This window comes from Rhinolophus hipposideros (assembly GCF_964194185.1).
Source record: "Rhinolophus hipposideros genome assembly, chromosome: 10".
NCBI classification, from domain to species: Eukaryota; Metazoa; Chordata; class Mammalia; order Chiroptera; family Rhinolophidae; genus Rhinolophus; species Rhinolophus hipposideros.
This window is the reverse complement of record NC_138056.1, coordinates 49,851,598-49,863,993: the sequence shown is the minus strand read 5'-3', so window position 1 is coordinate 49,863,993 and position 12,396 is coordinate 49,851,598. Positions and strand designations below refer to the sequence as shown.

The following is a 12,396-nucleotide window of genomic DNA, read 5'->3' as shown; positions in this document are numbered from 1 at the left end:
TGGCCCATTGCCTCTGCCAGCCCCAACCTCTCAATGTTCTCAAGGGACCACGAGGGGAGGTCCCATCTGCCTGTCCAGCCTCATTTCCCACCATACAACTGCCCAGCCCCATACAGAACCAATGGTCACCCCCGCTGGGTAATAAGCCCCCAGACACTTCAGTGCTTTCCATCCTCTAAATCTTTGCTCTGGCTGTGTCCACTATTCATTATAATCATTCCCTCATCCCCAAAGATAGAAATTCTGAGTGTCTTCAGTTAAACCTCCTGGGAGGTTAAAGTCTGTTGTCAAAACTAGGGCCTGAAGGGAGGAAGTAGAATGGCCTAAGTTTGGGGGGCAGGAATTAGAGAATGAGAGGTGAAAGAGAAGGAAGGTAGGGGAAGGAGGGAAAGGAGAGAATAAAGGAGCAGGGCAGGATCCAGTGTGCAGTTACATAAGGGCGTGTGCCCAAGGCCAGTGCACGACAGAACTCAGGTGCCCTGCCAGGTAGTTGAAGAAAGTTCATCAGCCATGGGCGTTGTGCTATCAGAATAGATAGCCCAAGAACAATTACACAAAGAGAGAGGCTTCAGCCTCTGATAAACAGCCGGGGTCAGCGCACTGCCTGTGGCTGAGGCAAGGGCTCCTCTCTCCCCCAGCCAGTGCTATTTCCTACGATTTGGAGCTACAGGGGAGGACTTGTACCAAAAAGAAGAAAAGATGTTTGTCTGTCAACATGCTTTTATTTTCATTTCTGTGCTAGTCACAGGAATTAAACATTTGTAGAGCATTTCCCTGCGTTCATGCCGTGGTCACCTTTGCTGCTCAATGTGACCCTGGGAAATGGGGTTCATGCCCTCGTTTTACAGACTAGGGTTCAGCGTGGTTGTCCAAAGCCACACCCTGAGAAAGAGGCAGAGCTGAGATGTGAAGTCAGTTGTGCTGTTGGCACCTGTGATAGTGGCCCAGGTAAATAAAACTTGAAGTCAGTAACTTCTCTGAAAGTTACAACGGGCAAGATATAGTTCTTGTTGTAACTCATTTAATCCTCACAACTCTTTGTGGAAGGGAGCTACTATTATTATCCCTATTTTACAGAAAGGGAAACTGAGACATAGAGACGTCCAATAACTTACTCGATTGACAGAGTTAGTAAGTAATGGAGCTAAGACTTGAACCCAGGCCCTCTGGTTTCAGAATCTGTGCTCTTAACAGCTTTCCTTATATGGGATCGGGGTGGACAGAATTCCAGTGATGCCGTGAGGTCCCTGCCTTCTCACTCATGGATAGTGGCCCAGCCAGGCCCTGTGGTTGACAGAACAGAGAGCTGGCCTGGCCCTGGATAGGCAGATAGATAAGGCATCTCCTCTAGGGACGGCTGCCAGCCTCATTCAGCCCAGCCCAAGTCAGGAGAGGTGAGGACACGCCAGGGAAGTCTGGTACCCTGATCTCAGCTTCTTATCTCCAGGAGAAACCGACAGACCAAGAGGCTATTGAACTCACAGGCAGCCCTCGTGGGGTGAGGCAATGGGTGGGCATGGAAGGCTGGTTCTGGGGGCATCTGGGCACTTGGGCAGATGTGGTCAGGGAGGTCAGCATGGGGTTCCAGCCTTGGCTCTGGCTTTGCTCACTGGACAGACCTGAGGAAATCCTTGCCCCTGGGCCTCAGTTTCCCAATCTGTACAGTAAGGGGCTTGGACGGTATGATTTCCCAGGGTCCTTCCAGCCCTGCTCCCTCTGCTCTGAGTTACAACTCCTTAGATATGGCTTCTCTTTTCAAAGGAAGGAAATGCCTTCTTGTCAAGCACCTTCGAGGCCAGGAGGAGTTCCTAGCAGTTGTTCCATTCCCACCAACTAATTCTGGCTTTTAGCCATCGTCCTAACCCCCAAAGGAATGACTATGGGAGGAGAATAGGGTTGGTGTGCAGACTGTACGTATCAGAACTGCTTTACCCATTATAAAAAGACTAATATCTTGGTTGGTAAATAGCCATTTCTGTTAACTTCCCCCAGTACTCCCCATTCTACCTGCGTACTCCAGCAATTAAATGGTTAATACCTGGCAGTCCTCTGCCCCAGCCAGGAGTGCATTACATCCATTTGGCCATGCTGCCATACCGCTGGAGGAGAAGCAGGGTGGTGGGCTGGAGAGGGTGAGACATGCGAGAGTACACCCTACCTTGGCCATGAACATCCTCAAGCCACTTCCCTTCCCTCAGCTTCAGCTTTTTCACAGGGTTGTTTTGTTGAATGAAATAATAGGGGCAAAGCACCTTGGATGCAGTAGATGCTCAGAACATGTTAACTCGCCTTGTGGCAGGCCAATGAGAAAGGTTTGGGTTCAGAGGAAGAGGGGAAATGTGGTATGATACAAAAAAGGTAGATTTTTTGAACCAGAAAGACCCAGTTTCAGTTTGGCTTTACCATGTACTCATTGCTATGTAATTGCTCCAAAGTCCATACTCATATATTGGAGTCCTATGTCCAGTACCTCAGAATGTGACTGTATTTGGAGATAGGATCTTTAGAAAGGTAACTAAGTTAAAATGAAGTCATATGGGGGTGCCCATCTAAGAAGAGGAGATTTGGACAGAGACACACATGGAGGAAGAGTGCCTTGTGAACATGAAGACGGCCAGCTACAAGCCAAAGAGAGAAGCTTCAGGAAGAAACCAACTCTGCTGACACCTTACTCTAAGACTTCTAGCATGCAGCACTGTGAGAAAATTAATTTCTGTTGTTTGAGCCACCCAGTCTGAAGAACTTCGTTATGGCAGCCTAAGCAGACTAATATACTCATACAACATCGAGCTAGTTAGTTAAACTCTCTATGCTTCACGTATTAGAGAAAGCACCAGCACATAGTAGGCCCTTCCCCTCCAAGCATGGGAACAACAGCAGGGGAGTAGAGATGTTATTGAGTCATTCTGCCTCAGCATGAATCTGCAGGACTCCTGACCCTTGAACCGGCCCTCACCTTTTTCCAGACTGGTAATGCTGTCCTCAGCTCCACCCGTGGCCTTGACATTGACTTTATGTCTGCCAGGCTGCAGGGTGATCAGAGTTCATAGAGGCGCTGCCCTAGGTCAGCAGCACATCTGCAATTAGGGGTCAGCTAGCTTGGCTTAGGCCCTGGCACCAGGGCAGGGTTGGAGGGGTAGGGAGGGTAGTCCGAAGGGGAGTATGTGCAAATCCAAGCTGTTTTGCACATACTAAAGGATGTGCAAATCCGAGCTGTTTCTTCAAGTCCGAAGGGTAGTGTCTCAAGGACAGAAGGTTTGACTGTGTGTCATGGTGGTATTTTCCAAAATACTTGCCCACCATATCTCATCTGATGCTCACAGCAAGGTAGGCTGGGCTAATGCTCTCTTTTTGATGCAGAGATGATAAGAAACCACACTCCTACTGACTCAGCAAACCCGTGTAGGGATTATGACCTTGGAATCCAGACTTAGGTCCTGGCTCTTTCCACCACTGGGACTACTTTCTTGCCCTCCAAAACTTTGGGGGGCTGTGGGGTACGGCGGGAAGCACATGTACCCAGGAGTCATCAGACCTAGGTTCTAATCCCAGCTGGGCCAGGGACCAGCCAGGGACCAGCTGTGTGACTCGGGGCAACCCCCCACCTGGCCAGGCTGTTAAGAGGCTCTGTGAGAGAAAGAGGCCATTTCTGCCCCTGGAACTCTCTAGGCCTGCAATAATTGTCAGCTATTGTGACTGTTTCATAACTAACTGTTCAGTAACTGTTGCTGAATCGAATTCCTGGAGAGCCAGGCAGCATGTTTGTGGGTGGGAGAAACGTCTGGCACTTTAGGGGTGGGGGTGGCCCAAGGCTTCCTTCTCACATGCTTCCTTCCCCCAGCGCCTGGCAGCCCTTGAGAGGAAATGGAATAGAGGGTCCTCTGGGCAGGGGTCGGGGGAGACGGGCCTGGAATTTACCTCCCCTCAGCCCACTGTACCTGTCTGAAACCCCTATCTCCTTATTTTCAGTCTCTGGTTCAATAAACAAAGTTTTATTTTTTTCATAGCACCTGTCATCCTCCAAACTAAATTGGATTGCTCTGTTTTCACTGTCCCCCCACCCCCCAATCACGGGCATGTAGCAGGGACTTGTCTGTGCCGTCCTTGCTCTATCTCCTATGCCTAGAACAACACCCAGCACATAGTCAGTGCTCAGTCATTATTTGTGCAGTGAATGAATGAGTTGATCCTCAGCACATTATTTTGCAGAGAATAGTGTTCTTGCTGCATTTGGGGATGGGCCTCAGTCAGAGCCTCACCCTGTTTTCTAGAGACCTTCAGTCTGGTGGGGGAGGCAGACACAGTGACCACTGGAGCTACCTGTGCCATGACAGGTGGAAGGAGGCGCCTGGGCTGGGGGAAGCCAGAGCAGGCAGCCTCTGATCCATTTCAGGGAGCAGGAAGGAGCAGGTGGACGAGTCTGGGAGGCCTCTCAGAGAAGCCTCAGCCAAAGACATGAAAGACAGAAAGAGTTAGAGGGACCAGGGAGGGAACAGCATTCCAGGCAGAGAACAACATATGCAAAGGCACGAAGGCATGAGAGATCATGCTAAGCTGGAGGCAGCTGATGCTGTAGAGGCAGGACAGCAACTGAGACGACGGATTCTGGGGGTGGGGAGGGGACACCGGAGGGAATAGTGGGGCTCTGATGGGAGCATAGCTGAGGGATGTGCAAATCCGAGCTGTTTTTTCTCCAAGTTCTCAAAGGTTGCCCACCTGTTGAGAGGTAGGGCTGTCCAGGGGAGGCAGCTATTTGCCCAGTGGTTGCAGATGTATCCTCCTTGCTGCCTGACTTTCCCAGGTTAGTGCAATCTCCACTCTGAGCTGGGGTCTGTCTGTCTGTCTGTCTGTCTGTCTGTCTGTCTCTCTCTCTCTCTCTCTCTCTCTCTCTCTCTCTCTCTCTCTCTCTCTCTCTCTCTCCTCTCCTGAGAGAGAACAGACTTGTGGCCAAGGCCTATGCTGCCAGGCCAGGGTGGTGCTGGGGTCTTGGAGCAGCAGCTGTCCTTTCCAAGCCCAGTTTTCTCCTCAGATTCACAGCTAGTGGGTAATAAGTGCCCTGAAGGCCTTCCCTCCCGGAGTTTTGGTGTTTTGGCGGATAGAATCAGGAAAGTGTGTGGTGGCTTTTCCAGCCTGGAGACGCTGCCCGGTGGCCCCAGGAAGCATGACTCATTCCAGCCTCGCTAGGGGTGGAGATCAGGCTTCTGGCTCCTACCTACTCCTCCAGCCAGAAACCTTTCAGCCCAGGCAGCCATGGGGGAGTCTTGAAGCCAGAGACATGGATTTTGCTGAGACTTCAGCAAGTTTCCACCTCTTTCTGAGCCTCAGACTCCTCTTTCGTAAAATGGATATAACAGTACCTGTCCTCTTTCTGCAGAGCCAGTAGACCTGTTCCTAATCCTGCATTTGGCATTGGCTCACCTGGGGCAAGTTTGTCCCCCTTTTGGACCTCAGTTTCCCCATCTGTATGTATGTTGAGGTGCTTGGACCTGAGGGTCTCTGAATGGCTTTCCAATTCAGACACTCTTTCCCCAGGCTCATAGGTTCTGTGGATCCATTTGGTCCTTGGTGATCACACTACTGCCAAATACCCACCCAGATTCTGCTTGAATCCTTCCAGGAAACTCACCACATCTCCTACAACTTGCTTCTACCTTTGGACAATTCTAGAACAAAGGCCTTTCTTACACTGCACCTTCCTTCCTGCATCACCCAGCTACTGGGGTCAGTTCTGCCTTCCGAAGCCACAGAACTCTGTATAATTCAACAGACTGTAGGCACTGGGCACCCTGGCCAGACCTTGTGCTGGCTTCCAGGTCCCAGAGGAACCAGAAATGGTCATAGTTCTTTAAGGGCTCATTGTTAAATTGGGGGAAAGGACATATTAAGCACGTAGTAAACATGTCATTTCACTAAAAGCTTAGGATGTGAAAGAGAATTCTGCAACTGCTGGAGCAAAGCATGAGTGAGGGGAAGCAGAAAGGCAGATGTGGTCCACAAGGACAGGAGAGATGTGGCAAACCTACTTGCTCTGTCTGACCCCAGACTGACTAACAATCCCAGTTTCGATCTACGAGTATATCCCCTTCTGGGCACCAGGCACTGTTGTCTCGTCAAATACCCTCAATATCTATCTCATTGAATCCCCACAACAACCCTGCCAGATAATAACTCTTATTCCATTTTGTAGATGAAAAGTCTGAGGCCCAGAGCCATCAGATATCCTCCCAAAATTCACATGGTCAGTTCATTTGGAGCCCAATTCAAACCAATCTGGCTAAAAGCCTCCCCCCACACTATGCTGCCTCTCGTGTGTTCGTCTGTCCCTGTCATGGCTAGGTTTGGGGCCTGCTCCCTCCCAGAGTCTCCTCAGAACCAGTCTTTGGCTGTCTGTGCATTTCCTAGGGTGAGGGAGCCAGGATGGAGACATTGTGTGTGCTCCTCAAACCTCAGAGGGATCTCAGTCACCAGCAGCAGCCTTGGGGGTAAGCCTTTGTGTGGGTGAGGGGTCTCCCCAACACCTTCCGATTCCCCCTTAAAGATGTCCTTTGCCGCGGTAGCCTGGCAGTGGCAGGACCCTGGTCTGGGAGCCCCGAGTCCAGGCTGCAGCCCTGGTTGGCTGCGGGATGAGGCTCTTTCTCTTCAGGCTTCCAATTCTCTCTTCGCAGACAGGAGGGGCAAGTTCTCCAAGCAACACTCATAACTACTGGTAGCTGAATCACAGTCTCGCTCTGATCTCGAAGGGCAGCCATGACTCTGAATGTCTTCAGACACCCCTCCCAAAGCCCCTCCCAAGTCTCTGGGGCTGCCATTGGGCCCAGCCTACATCCTCAGCGGGATGTCCTTTCATTTAGGAAAGGAGTTCCCGACAACAGTGATGGGATGGGAGGGGCGGGAGGGGATGAGATCAGTGGGGCCCAGGGGCCTGCTGGTGAGGTGAATAGTGTTCTTGGGTCAGACAGACCATTAACCGGCTGCGTGACCTTGGTCAGAGTTCTTAACGTTCTCAAACTTCAGTTTCCATATCTGTAAAGTGCTGGTGGTAATAGTACCTATGCAATAAGAATTAGAGTGAAGTATGTCTATAAGGCACTTGGCACAGAGCCTGGTATGGAGTAAGCCCTCAGCAGTGTGGTCTTGATGACAACCAGGATGACGCAGGTGATGATGGCGGTGAGGCCCGCCAACAAAAGTTATGTCGGACAGTATGAGACACTGCCACACCCCCTCCCAGCACGCGGGTACTTTCCCGGTTTCCAGGCTTTGCACTGACTGTTTCTTCTTCCTGGCTGCCATTCCCCGACACTCTTCTCCTCCGGTTCCACAAATGCGTCCTGAGTAACCAAGGGCCCTTGTGGCACCAGGTCCTGTGGAGCGGAGCCTGGATGAAGAAGACCTCGTGCAGATGAGCAGCCAACAGCTATGTCCTGGGCCGTGGGGGGAGCACCAGGTTTGGAGGAGTTAGTAGAAGGTTTCCCAGGGGAGGCAGCTTTTAGCTTGAATCTTGAGGGAGGAGTACGAATGGGCTAGAAGAAAATAGGATTTCTTTTTCCATTTAAAAGCATTCCAGTCAGATGAAATAACATGTGCAAAAGCAGAGAGGTGTGAAATAGCATGTTGAGCTGGGGAAACTGCAAGAAGCACAATATGGTTCGAAAGTTGAAAGCAGGTGGGTAGGGGTGAGAGAGGAGAGTGGAATGGAGAGAATGCTGGGGCAGAACATGAAGAGCCTGGTGTGCTAAATAAGACAATCAGAATACATCTTGAAGCAAAGGCAACTTACTCTTTCCATCGTGCCGCAAACATTTCTGAGAATCTACTCGACCCAAAACACCTCTGTTGCGGGCCCTGTGGTACAGTGCCCAGCTGCCCATGGCTCCTCCTCAATATCTTGCATTCATCCCTTCGAGGGCTGACGGCTCCCAGCTGAGACTCTGCTCCTTGCCATTGCTTTAGGCTCAAGAGACACTCCTCAGCTAATGTCACTCCCCTTCCTGGACCAATTCACATCCAGCGATCCGTCCATTTGGGGGTATAAAGTTGTCCCTAGTGTGGAACAACTGTGAAAAGTCATTCCATCTCCAGAGCTCCCCGAGACTTGAGCTGAGGCCTTAATGAGGTCTGCATCACAGCCCCACTTTTTCCTGTGCCCAGTCCTGCTTTAATTACTCCCACACAGGTACTGATCTTAACATCAATCCCCAATAAACCTCCTGCCAGCAAATCTTCATCTCAGAATCTCCTTGCCCAAGAACCCAACCCACAACAACCATCGTTGAGGGCTGTCAATAATGGTTGCCATTTCATTGAGGGATCCAAGAGAGACCCCTGCTTTCGGAAGATGTTTCTGCTCATGGTATGAGAATGAAATGGAGGGAGAGACTGGAGCCCAGAGGCCAGTGAGGAGGTTGTTTTGATTGAGCAGAGGAATGATGAGGATACAGGGGGGTGGGGGCAGGAAGGGGGTTGAATCTGAAGGATTTAGAGAAAACAGAATTACCAGACAGGGGACAGACTGCGTCCTGGAGCTGCCAGGCACAGCTGGGCAGAGGTGGAACCAATTCCTGGGATGGATTTAGCAGGACCCAGTTCAGTTTCAGAGTGGACAGCATGCCATGCCTATGAGACATCCAGGTGGAGCCCAGGAGGCAGGGCTGAGTATCTACACTTAGGAAAGGGATGTGAGCCGGAAATCTGAATCTGGGGATGAACCAGCACCTGGCAGTTTACAAAGCATTTCCACACACCTATTATTTTAATATGGGCACCAACCAATTAGAAGGTCACTAGGGTTCTGGAGATTTGCTAGCCGGCTACTTGTTAACCCTTTAGTTGCTGGATCATAAGGTGGGGTGGGGTGCTAGACGGGAGGGGCACGCAGGAGGCTCTGAGCAGAAGCTATTTACCAAGCGGTAAGTTACATAGCATCTTTGCATGCCAGTGGAATATCAGCCCTCTTGGTTCCTCACAATCCTTACAGGAATCTGCTGAGTCATATACTACTATAATCCCTTCTTAAAAAGAGGAAAGCAGGGCTCCCTGAGGGAAAGGACTTGCCAGCAATCGGACACCTCCTAAACATCAGAGCTGCAGTTGAACCCAGGTCCATCCAATCCTGCATCCCATGCCTGTAATTGCTCAAGTGGAATCAGAACCCAGAATTCTTGCCTCTCCAGTCAGGATCCTTTCCCCTTGTTCAAATGACTGCTTACCGTAGTGAATTCCAGGATTTCTGATCACGAGCCATTGTCTCTTTCCAAGAAATGGTGCTGAGAATATTCAGGCCTGTGGGTGACGTGGGGTGGAGTGAGATAAGCCCAGTGCCAGGCATGAGGGAATTTCCAGACCTGGGGATCCCCCGGTTCCTTGTGTGGAGCCCAATGTGTAGAAAAGCCGTGGCCTCTCCAATGGATAGCTCCTCCCAGTGGCAGGAGACCTGGGAGACTGGCTGTCCCCTACCTCAGCTGGGGGCCCACCACCTCCAACCTCTTCCCTCCAGGGAAATGGGCAACCTGCCAAGCAGTGAGCATCTTGTTACTGAAAATGTTCCTGTGAAGCCTGACTTGTCATTTGTTCATCCATTCATTTAACATTGAACAACTGTTTAGAGAGGACCTCCCATGTGTCTTCAACCACCTGGGTTCTGCCCTCACCTTGGTCCAGCATCACCTGGGTCTAAGCTGATGGAGAATTGGGTGCTAAACAGGGAGACAGACTGGGGAGAGTACAGGACTATTCTGTTTGTCCCCATGTCCTCTGTGCCAACACCATGAATCCAGCACAGAGATGCTGTCAGGAACTATTGAGTAACAGACAAAGAAAGGAAAGGCCGGGATTGGACAAAAGGAAGGGCTTCCTGACTGGCACAAGAGAAACTCCTTCAGGGGGAATAAGGGGTGAGTGTCATCTCTATCCCTAGAGAGTGCCAGCCTCTGCCCGCGGTGTTTGACAGCCACCCATCGAGAAGCAGGAGGTGCTGGAGCCTTCTCAGATCTGCCATCTTCAGTTCTGCTATGGCTCCAGGTGGCACCCAGCTGCCAAAAGAACATTTTGGCTGTTTGCTCAGCTGTGACCCAGAACACACTGAACTGACTTTCTTGCAAAACCCTGCTCAGGGAGTCTGGAAGAGTGTCAGCAGCGGGGATGGAAAGGGGAGAGGGCCTATCTTCCGTGCTCTGGCCTCCTATCCCCCAGCCCACCAGAAGTCCTAGGTGTGACGTGACAAGGTTGCGTTGTCTCAGGTTTTAAAAAACATGACCTGGTGTGTTCTTTTTTTTTCTTCTTTTAACTTTGAAAACGTTTCTGAGAAGATGATTTCAAAAGTCAGCTCCTTACTTGGCACCCATCTCTCGGTCATCATTTCATTTTCATCCCCACGGGGCTGTAGTACTCAGCAAACAGGCCAGGTTCCCCTGTGGCCACCGATGGAAGAAGAAATGACTGCATGAGAAGGGGGAGGAGAGGGAAGAGACTAAGCTTTAGTGAGCACCTACTATGTGCCATTTTTTTGGATGAGGAGACAGATAAAATGACATGTACAAGAACACACAGTTGATGGTGACTGAGCTAATACTAATAAAGATAATAATTATCAGGTGAAACCATTTTTGAAAAGCCAACAGTTTCTTATGGTTAAACTTAATACATGTTATTCAGGCACAACACAGGATCTTCTTGTGGGAAGGAGTTTTCAAAGCCAAAGAAACTGAGGCTGAGAGAGTTCAGGTGACTTGCCAGGGCTCCCATCATGTCAGTAGGGGGGCCAGGCTTTGAACTCAGCTCAGTTTCCAAAGTCCCTCAATTCCCTGACCTCAAGCCACATTGTCTCCTGTCCTGAAAGTCATTATGACTCAAGAGGTGGAAAGACACTGGCCTCGTGGTTGGGAAATCTGGGCTGGAACAGGCTGTGTTCCAAAGTGCTGTGTGGCCTTGGGCAGGTCCCTGCCCTTTCTGGGACTCACTGCTCACATCTGTCAAGGGAGGGGTGGAACTCACTTATTTCCCACTGTGACCGCCGCTGGATGTGTGATGTGCATGGTAGGCTGCCTGCCTCATCTGTGCTCCCAGGGCCTGGGGTGGCCCTTGTCTCAGAGGGGGCCTCAGGGAACCTGCAGTGACTATGGCGGCAGGAGGGAGCCTGTGTGGCTGAGCTGGGGGGTGGGTGGGGGTGGTGTGGCTCAAAGGCACCAAGGAGTGGGCAGGGAACCCAGGGCTGCTCCTCATGGGGGCTGGCTACCTTCCTGGTGACAAGGAGGGTCCTCCCTGCCCAGGCCTTGGACAGGACTCTATGGGGAGAAGTTCTGGGGATCCTTCCCAGACTTTACTGAGAGGCTTGTCACCTGGGATTCTCCTCAATAGAAAGGATTCTCCTCAACTCTTGACCTTTATTGGGTCTCCTGAAAAGTTGGAGTTGGAAGCTTGCTAGAGGGCTGTCTAGAGGTTTCCCCTGAATTGCCACAATCATTTATGTCACCAAGTACTCCGTCATGACCCCCCACTCCCACTCTAGAGAAAGAAGCCCAAACCCAAGGTAACGTCCAGCAGGAGACAGCTGTGTGTCTGCCCACCTCAGGTAACCACCCACCCAGCTCAGAGGGGAGGAGTGAGAATAAGACGAGTTCTTTCACAGCTAGGCTCGGGGAAGAGAGGACAATCAGGGATTCCCAGGGAAAGAGCTCAGAGATGTTTTACACCTGGGTCAAGCTCCTGGTTTATGAACTTCAGGTCTCTCACAAGGGAGCATTGTGGGCCTTCATTTTACTATCGACTGGCCAGCATTATAGCAACTGTGACCATTTATTGAGCATTTACCGTATGACAAGCAAGGTGCTCGACCCCTTGCATTTCTTCTCACATTTGATCCTCACAACAGCCCTGGGAGTAAATTAAATTATCTTAATTTCCATTTTACAACTGAGATAACAAAATCTTGGAGATATTATATAACTTGTCCAAGGTCAGACATCTAATAAGTGGTAGAGCTAAGATATAAATCCAGACTACAAAACTTGGGCTCACTACTACATTATACTAGATCCGTCCAACCATCCATCCATCCATCCATCCATCCATCCATCCATCCAGTTACCATTTGTATCAGACAGGTCCCAGTAGAAGACAGATTCACACTTAAATTAGGATAGTTCAAGGTGGGCTTAATAAAGGGACCATGTATAAAGATGGGGAGGGGGTGGTGTGAAGGGAAACCACACAGGATCCTTGTCATGCAGAGTGTCAGGTGGGGTCTCTGGTCCTGTTCCCCACATAAGAACGTAGGACATGGTGAGGCCAAAAAGGAACACCCATGGAGCCATAGATAGGGGAGTCATACCACTATATTCTCGCTGGCGGCTGCGTTGGAGACCCAGGAAGCAGGAGCCACACGATCCGCTACCTGTC

At 50.6% G+C, this 12,396-nt stretch overlaps 1 protein-coding gene across 1 annotated transcript in view; it reads right to left on the bottom strand.

The window, feature by feature from the left end:
- Window positions 1-9,347, bottom strand: part of TSKU (tsukushi, small leucine rich proteoglycan) — a 48,666-nt gene extending 39,319 nt beyond the window's left edge. The window contains exon 1 of the mRNA XM_081063695.1: window positions 9,210-9,347. The gene's annotated coding sequence lies outside the window, so the exon portion shown is untranslated. The remainder of the gene's footprint in view (window positions 1-9,209) is intronic.
- Window positions 9,348-12,396: the final 3,049 nt, after the last annotated feature.